This window comes from Gadus chalcogrammus, chromosome 1 (genome assembly GCF_026213295.1).
Source record: "Gadus chalcogrammus isolate NIFS_2021 chromosome 1, NIFS_Gcha_1.0, whole genome shotgun sequence".
Lineage (NCBI taxonomy): Eukaryota > Metazoa > Chordata > Actinopteri > Gadiformes > Gadidae > Gadus > Gadus chalcogrammus.
Window position 1 is genome coordinate 2,105,513 of NC_079412.1, and position 14,728 is coordinate 2,120,240.

Sequence of the window (14,728 nt, forward strand, 5' to 3'; positions counted from 1 at the left end):
CAACCTACCTTCAAGCGGGGGGGGGGGGGGGGGGGGGGGTGTAGAGAACAATTGTTGAGGGGGGGGAGGGGGGGGGGGGGGGGTTGTATCGTGAACCTACGGACTTCAGTGGGGGTTTCATTCCGTCTGCGCACGGCACCTTCTCAACGATAATCAATAATCTTCCTCCCACTCAGGGTGAAAATGGTAGGTCTTAGCTCGTTTCCCCTCAGCCATGCCAACGTTTAGGAGTGTGTAACTACTGTTGACGGCTTTCCACTGCTGTTGACAGCGCATGTGCTACCGCGCGTATATGTCCCGCGCTAATTTTATTTTAATTAAAAAAAAAAAAAATTTTTTTTTTTTTTTTTTTTTTTTCTTCACCCCTCGCGATCGACTTGGGATCTGTCGGCGATCTACTGGTAGACCGCGATCGACTGGTTGGGCACCCCTGGTCTACAGACATGCGTAGAACGCCTCCGAACGCCGACGAAACTCCACCGGCTGTTTGGAGATGACGTATCTCCCCCCAGATGGCGGCAAAATGTACCTGTTTTCCGTCTTGTTATCGTTGCTATTAAATAAAAAAATGTCTCTTTCTACGCGAATGGCTCTTGAAATGGATATCTCTGCTAGAAGGCGTCGTCGTCGGTCATCTCGTAGAGCGACTTACCGGCATGTTATGTTGTATATATGTAACAGGGTGTGTTATATCCTTTAAATTATAATTACACAATTGCCTTTGTTTTTCTGTATTACCTGAAGTTTAGCTTTCCATGCCGCCTTAAGCTCTATTTTATTTATTTATTTGATTTGGCTCCACCTCCTTCTATACTCCCGCCCACATTCCAGAGTACCCGATAAGTTTCCCGCGCCCCCTGCCCTCTTCCCTTTGTTTGCGATACCCTTGGGAAGAGGTGTGTACATTTATATTGTAATCAAATCTTTGACCATCTTATAATTTATCATTATTTATATTAGTTATTTTGATTATAGATTGTTTAATTGGAAGTCTGGGGTTTATAATCTATCCATAGTTATTAGATAGATTTCTGTGTTATGGGGAACTTTGTGTTTTGTTGCGATGTACTAGCATATAACTGACCCTCGTGTAGTCATGCTAGTTTCCCTTTTTCCCCCCCCTGTGTGTTTCGTAGAGTTGGAGTAAGGGCACAAGGGCTAAGGAAGCTATTTGTATATGTGTGTATTCAGGTATGTCTTTTATTCCTTTTATTTCAATCATTTCTGTTGTAATATTGTATGTAGGGCCCTTTGTTGCGATACCCTTGGGAAGAGAGTTGGAGTAAGGGCACAAGGGCTAAGGAAGCTATTTGTATACGTGTGTATTCAGATCGAATAAATGGACGTCGGAGTGCCCGAGTCCAGACACATCGTGGGTCACGTCATTCATTGCTAGAAAGAAACACAACGCAGAACGAACCGGTCACACTTGGTGCCGTTTGACCCGTCGGATCGCCGACCATCATCGCCTGCCTGGTCGTCGGGGTGCGCCCGTCGCTGCCTGCCCTGCTCTGCTGCTCGGCCCTATCTCCTTCGTCTCCTCGCCGTGTTCGCCGCTGTCTGCCCTGCCCCTGGTATTATGAGCGCTGAGTGCACGTGAGGTACACGGTAGTCGTTAAGAGTGCTTAAAGGGGAAGAAAATACTGCGCTATTTTGCTATAGTTGGGTGCGTAAGAAATAAATAATTATATATATATATATTTTTTTTTTTATATATATTTTTTTTTCTGTCTTCTGTTTTACATTGGGGTTATTCTTTGGAAGTGTATTGTCGTGTTTAGTCTCTCTTACTGTGTGTATTGGGGAAGGGTATTGATTGTAGAGGTTTTTATTTTTATTTTTATTTTGTTATGTGTTTTGTGCAGTTGTTTTAGTCACCAAGACTATTATTTTCTGTTAGATTTATTTTATTTATTTATTTTTGTCAGAGGGTCAAATATCTCGTTTTGTAAGATGTCCAGTGGGGATTCTTTCAGTGCAGATATTTTGGCTGGTCAGGGCCCTGTTGGGCGTAACGTCACTTTTGGGTTGGGGAGGGGCCAGAGGGTCACTCCATTTGGGTTTGGGAGGGGTAGGCCGGTAGCCCCTGGTAATCAGGAGTACTCTGTTGACCAGTCAGAGTTTAGTTTACCAGTAGGTCCCACCGCCAGCTCTACACCCATGGCACCCATAGCCCCTCAGCCTACCCAGGTTGTTACCGTAGAGTCATTGGGTGGCCTAGTAGCTGATTTGGCCAAACAGATAGGCGATAGCATTATAGCCAGCCTCAACACCATGCACCAGCCCAGTAGTACTCTGCCCCAGTCCCCGGGCCACCAATCCCTTGGCATTACTGATCCATCACAGCTGAAGGTGATTGTTCAGTCAGACCCTAGAGCTCCACCATACTTCAGGGGTGACCACACGGATACATTCTCCATTCATGAATGGGAAGACATGATGAAGTGTTATCTGGGTAGGATGAAGTGCAATACGCGCACTGAGGTGGTTGATTTGATTATGGCGAGACTGACTGGTAAAGCGAGAGACGTGGTGAAGGTATCTCTTCGCAGCCACCCTGAGTTAGATTCTAGTGAATTCCCGACAGCTGTATTTGACATTCTAAAGCGCAACTTCAGTGAGCTTACTTTTTCAAGCCTCCCTATGAAAGACTTTTACAGCACTGCCCCGAGGGCTGGTGAGGACATGATGGATTACTGGATCCGCCTTAACAAGGCTGTTGATGTCGCTGATGAGTGCCTCCGTAGGCGTGGAAAGGGCGTTGAGGACCCTAGTACTGAGGTGGTCATGATGTTCATTACCCACTGCTCTGACCCCGGTCTCGCCATGTCGTTTAAGTTGAAGTCCCCTGAACTGTGGACCGCAGCGGAGGTTCAGGAGAGACTGGATGATCACATGACGAGTCTGAGAAGAAATTCAGCTCATGCCCAAAATGCAGTGAATGTGTCGGTGTGCAGCCAGAGTCCTGTGGCTGTGTCTTCTCATCGTCCCCAGCATAGTGAACCACATCAGGCCCCTTCGGTGATACACCAATCACTGCCTCATCCTGTCTCTATCGCTCCTGTCTCTGCCCATTGCCAGCCTCAGTCAGCCCACATGATAATGAACCCGCCCCAGGCCCCTCCTGTGTCCCCCCTCTATCCTGCTCCAGCTACTGTCCCTGTTCCCGTCACTGCCAGTTCCTCTGGTGTTGAGCTTGGTCCTCAGCAGGTGGTCGCTATGTTTGACAGAGTCCTCTCTATGTGTACTGCTTCTCTTGCCACTGGTCAGAGGGGTCCTCGTCAGAACGCCCGGCCACAGAATCAGCAGAGTTCTCTGTGTAGAGTATGTAGCTCTGGGGATCACACAACCAATGCGCACTGCAGGTTTCATAGGCTGTGTCTCAACTGCTTCAGACCGGGTCACTTCAGGCATGAATGCCCCAATGCCTCCCAATCTCCAGCTGTGTCGACAAGCCGTCCTTCCAGCGCACCTTTAAACTAGCCAGCCCACGTAGAGAGAGGGATAGCGTGGGCAGTGATGGAGTAACCCTCATTGGAGAACGAGATTTGCAATCTGTCTATGTAAATAGTTGCAGCCAGCTTTCCGAGGACAAGACGGTCATAATGGTGGGGTCGCAGAGAGTGGACAGAGCTAGTGAGTTGTTTTATGCTCCAGTGTCAGTCGGTGGCCAGTCTATATTGAAAGGAATGTTAGATTCGGGCAGCATGTCATGCACGCTTAATGAGGAGGCAGAATCCAAATTGAGAGCTGCCGGTGTTCTCCCTTGTCCTCATCCTGTGCCTGGTAATGTGGTGCTGATCGGTTGTGGTGGCCTCACTACACGGCCAAAGTGTATCTACGATCTGGATGTTGATGTCTATGGATTTAAGTTCATTGTGCCGTCATTCGTTGTTCCTGGACAGAGAGATGAGTTCATACTTGGGAGCAATGTAATCAGACCTATCATACAGGAGATGAAGTCCACTGAGAGATACTGGGAGCTCATCTCCTCCAGTAGCAGTGACCCAGAGTGTGAGCAATTCCTCCAGCTCCTGAGCTGCGTTTCACGGTGGTCGGGCCCTGAGCTGCCGAGTAAGATAGGCACAGTGAGGCTGAGGCAGGCCGTCACTCTCCTTCCTCAGCAGGAATATGTGGTCTGGGGGAAGTTGCCGAGCAACGCTCCTGTGTCCCCAGGGAGCACTGTGATTGTGGAGCCCACCTCGGCGCGGTCAACCCCAAAGAACATTCTGGTGGGGCGTCTCGTGACACCCATGTGGGGGGATCGTTGGATTCCTGTCAAGGTCCTGAACCCCACACACAGCCCTGTGACGCTCCGCCGCAATGCCAAGCTGGCTGACGTCTCTCCCTGTCTGGCTGTTGAGGACCTGCCCATCACTCAAGGTCTGTGCGAGACACAGTCTGATGTTTGTGGTTCTCCTACTCCTTCGAAGTCCATGCTTGATCCTGTGCAGCTGCTGAAGGATCATGGGTTAGCAGACATAGACATTGGTGGCTGTGAAGTGTCTGCTGATTGGAAGAAGGAGCTGGCTGAGCTGTTGTTAAAATTTCAGGATGTCTTTTCCAAGGGCAAGCTAGACTGTGGGGAGGCAAAAGACTTCGTCCACCGTATCCACCTTTCTGACGACCGCCCCTTCCGACTGCCCTACCGTAGAGTCCCTCCTGCTCATTACCACCACCTGAGAGAAGTACTGTCTGAGATGGAGATGAAAGGTATCATCAGCAAGTCTCTGAGTGAGTACGCCTCTCCACTAGTCATGGTGTGGAAGAAGAACGGGGACCTGAGAATCTGCACTGACTTTCACTTGCTCAATGCAAAGACCGTCAAGGACGCCCACCCACTGCCCCATCAGGGTGAATGCCTTGCCGCCCTTGGGGGAAATGCCTTTTTCAGTACCATGGATCTGACATCAGGGTTCTATAACGTCCCTCTCCATGAGTCTGACAGGAGATTCACAGCCTTTACGACACCTCTGGGCTTGTATGAATACAATAGGCTCCCCCAGGGCCTGTGCAACAGTCCAGCGTCCTTCATGCGGATGATGCTTAGCATCTTCGGGGACCTGAACTTCTCCAGCCTCCTTTGTTACCTGGATGACCTGTTAGTCGTTGCTCCCTCTGAAGGCGAGGCCCTGAGTCGTCTGGGGGAGGTCTTCTCCCGGCTGAGGGCCAACAATCTGAAGCTGGCTCAAAAGAAGTGTCACTTTCTAAGGAAGTCTGTGAAATTTCTTGGCCATATGGTGGACAGCAGTGGCGTCTCAGTTGACCAGGAGAAAGTCAGAGTTATCTCTGGTTTCAGTAGGGAAGATCTGATGAAAGCTGATGGCTGCACACCATCACAGAAGAGGGTGAGATCTTTCCTCGGAATGGTCTTGTACTACCAACACTTCATCCCTGGGTGTTCCTCCATCGCAAAGCCCCTTTTTGCCCTGACAGCGGGCCAGAAACGCAAGGGGAGAGGCACTGGTGGTACCAGGAGAGCTGGCACCTTCCGTGAGCTGACTCCACAGGACTGGACCCCTGTCTGTGAGAAGGCGTTTGATGATTTGAAGAGGGTGCTCCTCGATTGTGTGGTGTTGGCTCACCCAGATTTCGATAGGCCATTCATCCTCTCCACCGATGCTTCATTGGATGGCCTAGGTGCAGTCCTTTCGCAAGTTCCTGCTGGCGAGGAGAAGGCCAGGCCCATAGCGTTTGCCAGCAAGTCCCTCAGTCGCAGCCAAGCAAATTATCCTGCCCATCGACTAGAATTCTTGGCTCTGAAGTGGTCTGTGTGTGACAAGTTCAGCCACTGGCTCAAAGGTCACAAGTTCACTGTCTGGACTGATAACAATCCTCTCACGTACATCATGACCAAACCGAAGCTAGACGCCTGCGAGCAGCGCTGGGTCTCTAAGCTTGCACCATACTCTTTCGAGATCAAACATATTCCAGGGAGACTGAATGTGGTGGCTGATGCCGTCAGCAGGGACCCCTTTGTGAAGCCTCTGAGCCAACGTCTTCTGTCTGAGCCATACTCCGGGCTGCTGGAACAGGTGTGTGAAGTGGAGGAGGGATGTGTGCAGGACTCATTCCGCCTGACATGTCAGCCTCAATCATTAGGGAGCGTTGCTCCTAGTGCGGCCGTCGATGTGTCCATGTCAGAGGATGACGTCTCCTCTCTCCTCTCCTCTTGTGATGACTGGGACTCCGAGGCAGAGGGCTGCTTCTATGAGTGACCGCTTGAGCTCATTGATCCCTCCTGGCCAGGATTTGTTCTCCTCTCTCTCACTGGCAGACCTGCAAAACCATCAGCAGCAGGATTCGGTCGTTTCGAGAGTATTCAGCTATGTAGATAGGAAGCAGAGACCCTCCAGGCGTGAGCGCTGCAACGAGAGCCAGTGTACTCTGAGGGTTCTGAAACAGTGGGAAAAGCTCACTATACTGCATGGAGTCCTCTACAGGGTTACCAGGGATCCACTGACAAAACACAAGAGGTTCCAATACATCCTGCCTGAGTCCCTGAAGTCACAGGCATTGTCTGGTGTTCATGACCTGGCTGGTCACCAGGGTCAGCCTCGTTCTCTCTCTCTCGCCCGTCAAAGGTTCTTCTGGGGTAATATGGAGAAGGATGTACGCGATCATGTCCGTAACTGCCACAGATGTGTTCTCAGCAAAACCCCGGAGCCCGCAGCAAGAGCCCCTCTGGAGAGCATTAAGACCACTGCCCCTCTAGAGCTTGTTTGCATTGACTTCTGGTCAGCCGAGGACAGTAACAACAAGTCTGTGGATGTGCTAGTGGTCACTGACCATTTCACCAAATTAGCACATGCCTTCCCCTGCAAGGACCAGACGGCGAGGAAAGTGGCGAAGAAGCTCTGGGACAACTTCTTCTGTGTCTACGGCTTCCCTCAGCGTCTCCACTCTGACCAGGGTGCGAACTTTGAGAGCGAGCTCATCGCTGAGCTTCTGGAGCTGGCTGGTGTCAACAAGTCTCGGACCTCCCCATACCATCCCATGGGGAACGGCGGCACAGAGAGGTTCAACCGCACTCTGGGCAACATGCTACGGTCTCTCCCTCCCAGATCCAAACAGAAGTGGCCCCAAATGGTCCAGACGATGACGTTTGTCTATAATTGCACAGCACATGAGACAACTGGCTTTGCGCCATTCTATTTGATGTTTGGGAGGGTCCCCCGGCTGCCGGTTGACCTCCTGTTCAAGAATGTCCTCCGTGACGAGACAGTCTGTGACTATGATGCCTATGTGAAGTCTCTGGCGAGCGACCTCCACTCTGCTATACTCCTGGCTCAGAAGAACTCTGCTATTGAGCAGAAACACCAGTCTGACCAGTATAACAAAAAGGTTAAGGGTCTGCCTCTCTCCGTCGGTGACCAGGTTCTTGTAGCAAACAAGGGTGGCAGAGGGAAGCGTAAGCTTGCTGACAAATGGGAGCCGGTTGTTCACACGGTTGTGGCCTCCAAGCCTTCTCTCCACGTCTATAAGATCAGGGATCGAGTCGGACATGAGAGGGTGGTGCACCGGAATCTCCTGCTCCAGGTCAGCTTCCTCCCCTTGGATGAGAGTCTGGATGCCCTGGGCGTCGGCAGTCTGAATGATGGCTGCCCCAAGTCAGACTTACCTGAGTGTGAGGAATCAGCAATTGAGACGGACTGTGGTGCAGCTGATCCCACTATGGCTGATTCGCTCTCCTGGTCAGTGACGGTAGTGATGACCGTACAGCTTCGTGGGTCCGTGAACAGTCCCCAGTCAGGGATGAGGATGACAATGGCAGTCGTGACTTAACCATTCTGATGGTCCCTCCTGCATTGGATGGGCTTGCTGGTGCTGTTAGTGTTACCCCGTTGTCATCCCCCTCCTCTGAGCCCATGTGTCTCCGGTAATTGATGCTCATCCTCAGGGTTCTCAGACAAGTGATCGCCTCACTTCAAGATTTGGGAGAGTTATCAAGCCGGTCTTTAGGTTGATAGAGTCCATGGCACAACTGGAAACGATTCTGGGTGTTCGGCCAGTATCCACTGTGATCCATGTTTGAGCTTATGTGACAGGTGTCTCCTGGTATTACTCATGGCGAGTGAATTATTAGTGTTTTTATTTATTTGTTTATTTGTTTTATTTGTTATTATTTGCCCGGTCCGAGTATGGCCTATGTATGTGTGGTGTAAATGGCACTTCACGTTGTCTATAGTGTTCCCAGGGGCTTAGCTAACCTCTGGGTGCTCTTAACTCTTTATTGGGTGGCACCTATTGCCGAAGTCGTGGTTTTCTGGTGGTCGGTTTACAGTCCGGTCTGGGCAAGTTTTATTTATGGTTCAAATGTTTGTGTAATTCTGGGGGTGAGTGTAACAGGGTGTGTTATATCCTTTAAATTATAATTACACAATTGCCTTTGTTTTTCTGTATTACCTGAAGTTTAGCTTTCCATGCCGCCTTAAGCTCTATTTTATTTATTTATTTGATTTGGCTCCACCTCCTTCTATACTCCCGCCCACATTCCAGAGTACCCGATAAGTTTCCCGCGCCCCCTGCCCTCTTCCCTTTGTTTGCGATACCCTTGGGAAGAGGTGTGTACATTTATATTGTAATCAAATCTTTGACCATCTTATAATTTATCATTATTTATATTAGTTATTTTGATTATAGATTGTTTAATTGGAAGTCTGGGGTTTATAATCTATCCATAGTTATTAGATAGATTTCTGTGTTATGGGGAACTTTGTGTTTTGTTGCGATGTACTAGCATATAACTGACCCTTGTGTAGTCATGCTAGTTTCCCTTTTTCCCCCCCCTGTGTGTTTCGTAGAGTTGGAGTAAGGGCACAAGGGCTAAGGAAGCTATTTGTATATGTGTGTATTCAGGTATGTCTTTTATTCCTTTTATTTCAATCATTTCTGTTGTAATATTGTATGTAGGGCCCTTTGTTGCGATACCCTTGGGAAGAGAGTTGGAGTAAGGGCACAAGGGCTAAGGAAGCTATTTGTATATGTGTGTATTCAGATCGAATAAATGGACGTCGGAGTGCCCGAGTCCAGACACATCGTGGGTCACGTCATTCATTGCTAGAAAGAAACACAACGCAGAACGAACCGGTCACATATATGTGGACATTTGGTATAATAATAATATAATGGAATAATAATAATACATTTACAGTTATTTGTTACTCCGTGAAAAAGACGATTGAAGTTAATTTTTCCTTTTTTATTGAACACACACACACACACACACACACACACACACACACACACACACACACACACACACACACACACACACACACACACACACACACACACACACACACAAATAAAAAGCCGCTGTTGGTGGTGTCGGGTCAGCCATCTCTTCTTCGATTGTTACCAGACTCCGGTTGCATTGTGGGATAGCGTAGTGTGGTCCGTGGTTCACTTTGGCGGTAGTATCAGAGAATGTCTAATATGAGGAGAACTGGCACTCGCGGGTTAGTTCCGGTTTTCTGGACTGGTTGCAGTAATAATCTTTGACCACGCGGGGCGCTCGTAGGCGAGTCCAGAATGAATGGGAGCCAACGGGGTTTTATCCTCAGAATCCACTTTTCTCACGATGTAATTTTTTGTCAAGTAATTTTAAAGTTGCTATCAAACGGTGGGGCTAAGATAATAAACTCAGCTGAATATTGCATTTTTTAAGGTCACGTATCTGTTCTAAAAAGGCGTTAAAAACATGCGATGACGTCACACACTGTAATACTGTCAGAGGTACTGCTTTACGGCAGGTTCTAAAGCTAACACCAGCTGTTGGAGGTAAGGCTTTTTTTTTTGCGCTAGTTACAGAGTTTTAGTGAGCTAATGTAAAAAAAAAGAAATGCGCGAATGTTTTACATATGTATGTTACTTACAGAGTGTGTTTTTTCTAATCCTCACTAGTGCCGATGATAAAGATTTTTTTTTTACTAACGATTATGAGCCATTTCTTTCTCCTAAAATAGAAACCTGGATTAGAATCATAATTTTAAGACTGCATCAATTTAGTTTACATTCAGTAAACAATCTGCTAGAGAGCAGTGTTCTGTTGTTCTCCTCATGCCTCTTCCTTTCTTGATCTCTACAGTCGGACCTTGATGCTGTGACAACGGACAAGTCTTCTTCCTCTGTCCTTTTCCCCTGCCTCTGTTCAGTATGTTCAGTGTTGTTAAATCATTTCTCTTTTTTTTTTATTAGTTACTGTTGTTATTGTGTTCTTGTTAGTGTGATGTTTGAATAAACTTGCCTGTTGCAATGTTGGTATAATGTTTGTATAATTACTGTTATACAACTGTTACTGTTTCAATGTGACCCAGACCATATTTCTCATTTCACAAACATGTGTAGCTTATAATGTGTTGCATGGCAGAGCAATTACGGTATATTCAATGGCTTAAAACAAACCCATCTGTAAAGATCAGTGAATGCATAGAAATCAATGACAAGTGGTGTAGATGGTAGATGGTAAAAATAACGACTGTAATAGCAGATGTTGAAGCTGTTAAATCGTTAACTAACCATTTGTATGGAACAATCGGTTAAGGTAAGTTAAGTGCTTGAGTCTCGACACTTTAGAGAATGTCTGGCGCGCAACTTGAATAAGCCATGTGCGATATTACTCGGGCTCCAGCGCAACTTTCCTTACCAGGTGAAGCCTCAGGTAGCCTAGGACCATTCATACAGGTCAGGAGCAAGCAAGAACGTTACCTTTTTCTGTCCTTGGGAAACGAAAAGACGGACAATCCGTTTCCACTGTAAGTGCAGTTTATCATTGCACATTTACGAGGCATTTCTTTTTAAACTATCTTTATTTTCGAAAAATAGACAATGACAGATTAAATGATATTGAGCGGGATATTGACTGGATTATTTAAGGTGGTCATACCGTACCTACCATGTATATAACACATTGAACATTGAACACAAGAAATGGAAGAAATTCCATTTATGCCCATGTACTTTCACCATACATACTATCTAAAAAATAAAAGGACCTGCAGGAAAATATAAATACAGTACTCAAAAATTGAGTTAACACGTTTCTGATTGCTCTTCAGCTTCAGATGCCGTAAGAGGGGTCTCTGGTCGTAATCAGTCGCAAGTCCGTCCCTGACCAATCAGCATTCATTAGCAGAATGCTAGCGTATATGGCCAACAACGGCCCAAACTGTAAGAAATCGAAAGGCCATAAGTACTCACTCATTTGACTTTTGAACCATAATCTATATTGAACTTGCGGAATCTACAATAAAATTTGCGATATTTCAACGACAAGCAGGTGAAAGAGGCATAATTAGCCGTTTAGCCCCATAGACTCCCATTCAATCTGGACTCGCCCGCGATCACCCCCAGTGGATGTCTCATGGAACTACAACCAAAATCGGTACAATGGGGCGTATAGGGAGTGCCCAGGCTCTTCGTAGACGGGCTCTGGTAGTATCAGAGAATGTCTAATATGAGGAGAACTGGCACTCGCGGGTTAGTTCCGGTTTTCTGGACTGGTTGCAGTAATAATCTTTGACCACGCGGGGCGCTCGTAGGCGAGTCCAGAATGAATGGGAGCCAACGGGGTTTTATCCTCAGAATCCACTTTTCTCACGATGTAATTTTTTGTCAAGTAATTTTAAAGTTGCTATCAAAGGGTGGGGCTAAGATAATAAACTCAGCTGAATATTGCATTTTTTAAGGTCACGTATCTGTTCTAAAAAGGCGTTAAAAACATGCGATGACGTCACACACTGTAATACTGTCAGAGGTACTGCTTTACGGCAGTTTTCTAAAGCCCTTCCCTTGTCCCGCAACGATAACACCAGCTGTTGGAGGTAGGCTTTTTTTTTTGCCCTAGTTAGAGTTTTAGTGAGCTAATGTAAAAAAAAGAAATGCGCGAATGTTTTACATATGTATGTTACAGAGAGTGTTTTTTCTAATCCTCACTAGTGCCGATGATAAAGCTTTTTTTTTTTGTAACGATTATGAGCCATTTCTTTCTCCTAAAATAGAAACCTGGATTAGAATCATAATTTTAAGACTGCATCAATTTAGTTTACATCAGTAAACAATCTGCTAGAGAGCAGTGTTCTGTTGTTCTCCTCATGCCTCTTCCTTTCTTGATCTTTTCAGTCGGACCTTGATGCTGTGACAACGGACAAGTCTTCTTCCTCTGTCCTTTTCCCCTGCCTCTGTTCAGTATGTTCAGTGTTGTTAAATCATTTCTCTTTTTTTTTATTAGTTACTGTTCTTATTGTGTTCTTGTTAGTGTGATGTTTGAATAAACTTGCCTGTTGCAATGTTGGTATAATGTTTGTATAATTACTGTTATACAACTGTTACTGTTTCAATGTGACCCAGACCATATTTCTCATTTAACAAACATGTGTAGCTTATAATGTGTTGCATGGCAGAGCAATTAGGCCTACGGTATATTCAATGGCTTAAAACAAACCCATCTGTAAAGATCAGTGAATGCATAGAAATCAATGACAAGTGGTGTAGATGGTTTTCCCTCTGTGCAAGGTCATTAGCCCAAGTCCTACAAAAAAATAACGACTGTAATAGCAGATGTTTAAGTTGTTAAATCGTTAACTAACCATTTGTATGGAACAATCGGTAAGTTAAGTGCTTGAGTCTCGACACTTTAGAGAATGTCTAGCACGCAACTTGAATAAGCCATGTGCGATATTACCCGGCCGGGCTCCAGCGCAACTTTCCTTACCAGGTGAAGCCTCAGGTAGCCTAGGAACATTCATACAGGAGCAAGCAAGAACGTTACCTTTTTCTGTCCTTGGTAAACGAAAAGACGGACAATCCGTTTCCAATGTGAGTGCAGTTTATCATTGCACATTCACGAGGCATTTCTTTTTTAAACTATCTTTATTTTCGAAAAATAGACAATGACAGATTAAATGATATTGAGCGGGATATTGACTGTATTATTTAAGGTGGTCATAGCGTACCTACCATGTATATAACACATTGAACACAAGAAATGGAAGAAATTCCATTTATGCCCATATACTTTCACCATACATAGGCTACTATCTAAAAAATAAAAGGACCTGCAGGAAAATATAAATACAGTACTCAAAAATTGAGTTAACACGTTTCTGATTGCTCTTCAGCTTCAGATGCCGTAAGAGGGGTCTCTGGTCGTAATCAGTCGCAAGTCCGTCCCTGACCAATCAGCATTCATTAGCAGAATGCTAGCGTGTATGGCCAACAACGGCCCAAACTGTAAGAAATCGAAAGGACAACTCACTCATTTGACTTTTGAACCATAATCTATATTGAACTTGCGGAATCTACAATAAAATTTGCGATATTTCTACGACAAGCAGGTGAAAGAGGCATAATTAGCCGTTTAGCCCCATAGACTCCCATTCAATCTGGACTCGCCCGCGATCACCCCCAGTGGATGTCTCATGGAACTACAACCAAAATCGGTACAATGGGGCGTATAGGGAGTGCCCAGGCTCTTCGTAGACGGGCTCTGGTAGTATGCATTCGGAAACGACTTCTGTACTACAGAATGCATACTGAGTATTCGGACGCGCTAGATTTTTCGCATACTACAAAATGCATACTATATAGTATGCAAGTACGAGTATTCGGATGCAGCCAAAACGAGTCACACCACTGTGTGCTCAACGTGCAAAATTGTATCTTTCACTTATTGCAATTTCCACACAGATTTGTTTTGACGCAATTGCGATTCAGCCTACGCATAGCATGGTCTGGCTCGAGTCCTCAGCCCCAACGTAATTGTGAGCTGTCTCCCCGGCAATGGAATCGCTACAATATTGCAATCTAGGGAGGGGGCGTCGCTAACGTGTACGCTTGTATTACAGTCAACGAAGATAATATGTTTATCAAAATACTAATTTTAATGAAGGCACGATGGAAAATGTAATTGAGTAAAGAGTAGAATTCTAAATCAAATATTTACTCGAGTAAGAGTAAAATTACAGACTTAAAAAAGGAACGTGAAAAGTACTCAACCCTCCCGTGAACGTACGTACTCGTTTACTCATTTGCGTTACTTGTAACGCGTTACTACCCACCCCTGCTTCTACTCTACAGCAACAACACTAGTGCATAAATAACATGTCAGTTGAGTATATAAAATTAGGATTTATTTTGGGACACAACAAAAATAATACCTACAAACGCATGCACCGTGTTCCATCGAGCTCTGCGACCCACCGAAAAGTGTGACCCCAGGGGGCGCTGTTGCACATTTTCTGCAACATGAACGTGTGCATTATAACAAAAACATAAATAAAACATAAGATATCCACCCACCGGTGGGTCTTTCTTTTCTTGAAGCTAAAATTCATTCAAAACAGCATTTTACATAGTAGCCTATTATAGGAGATGCTCAAAGGTAAATCAGCATAATTTAAAACTGGCTGTAGCTTTTTACGGGTAAAGAAGCAACGGTGAAGGACCGTACTAAACGCCCTATCCATTGTATGGGTCTGTAAAATGCTAATCAAATCAATTAAATGTATTTATTACGCACCTTTAATAAAAAGGTAAATGGTTGTGGGGAGATCTTATGTTTTATGTATGTTTTTGTCATGCCTGTCTACGCTTCGAACTCGTGCATATTGCAAAATATATGCAACAGCGCCCCCTGGGGTCACACTTTTCGGTGGGTCGCACACACACACACACACACACACACACACACACACACACACACACACACACACACCACACACACACA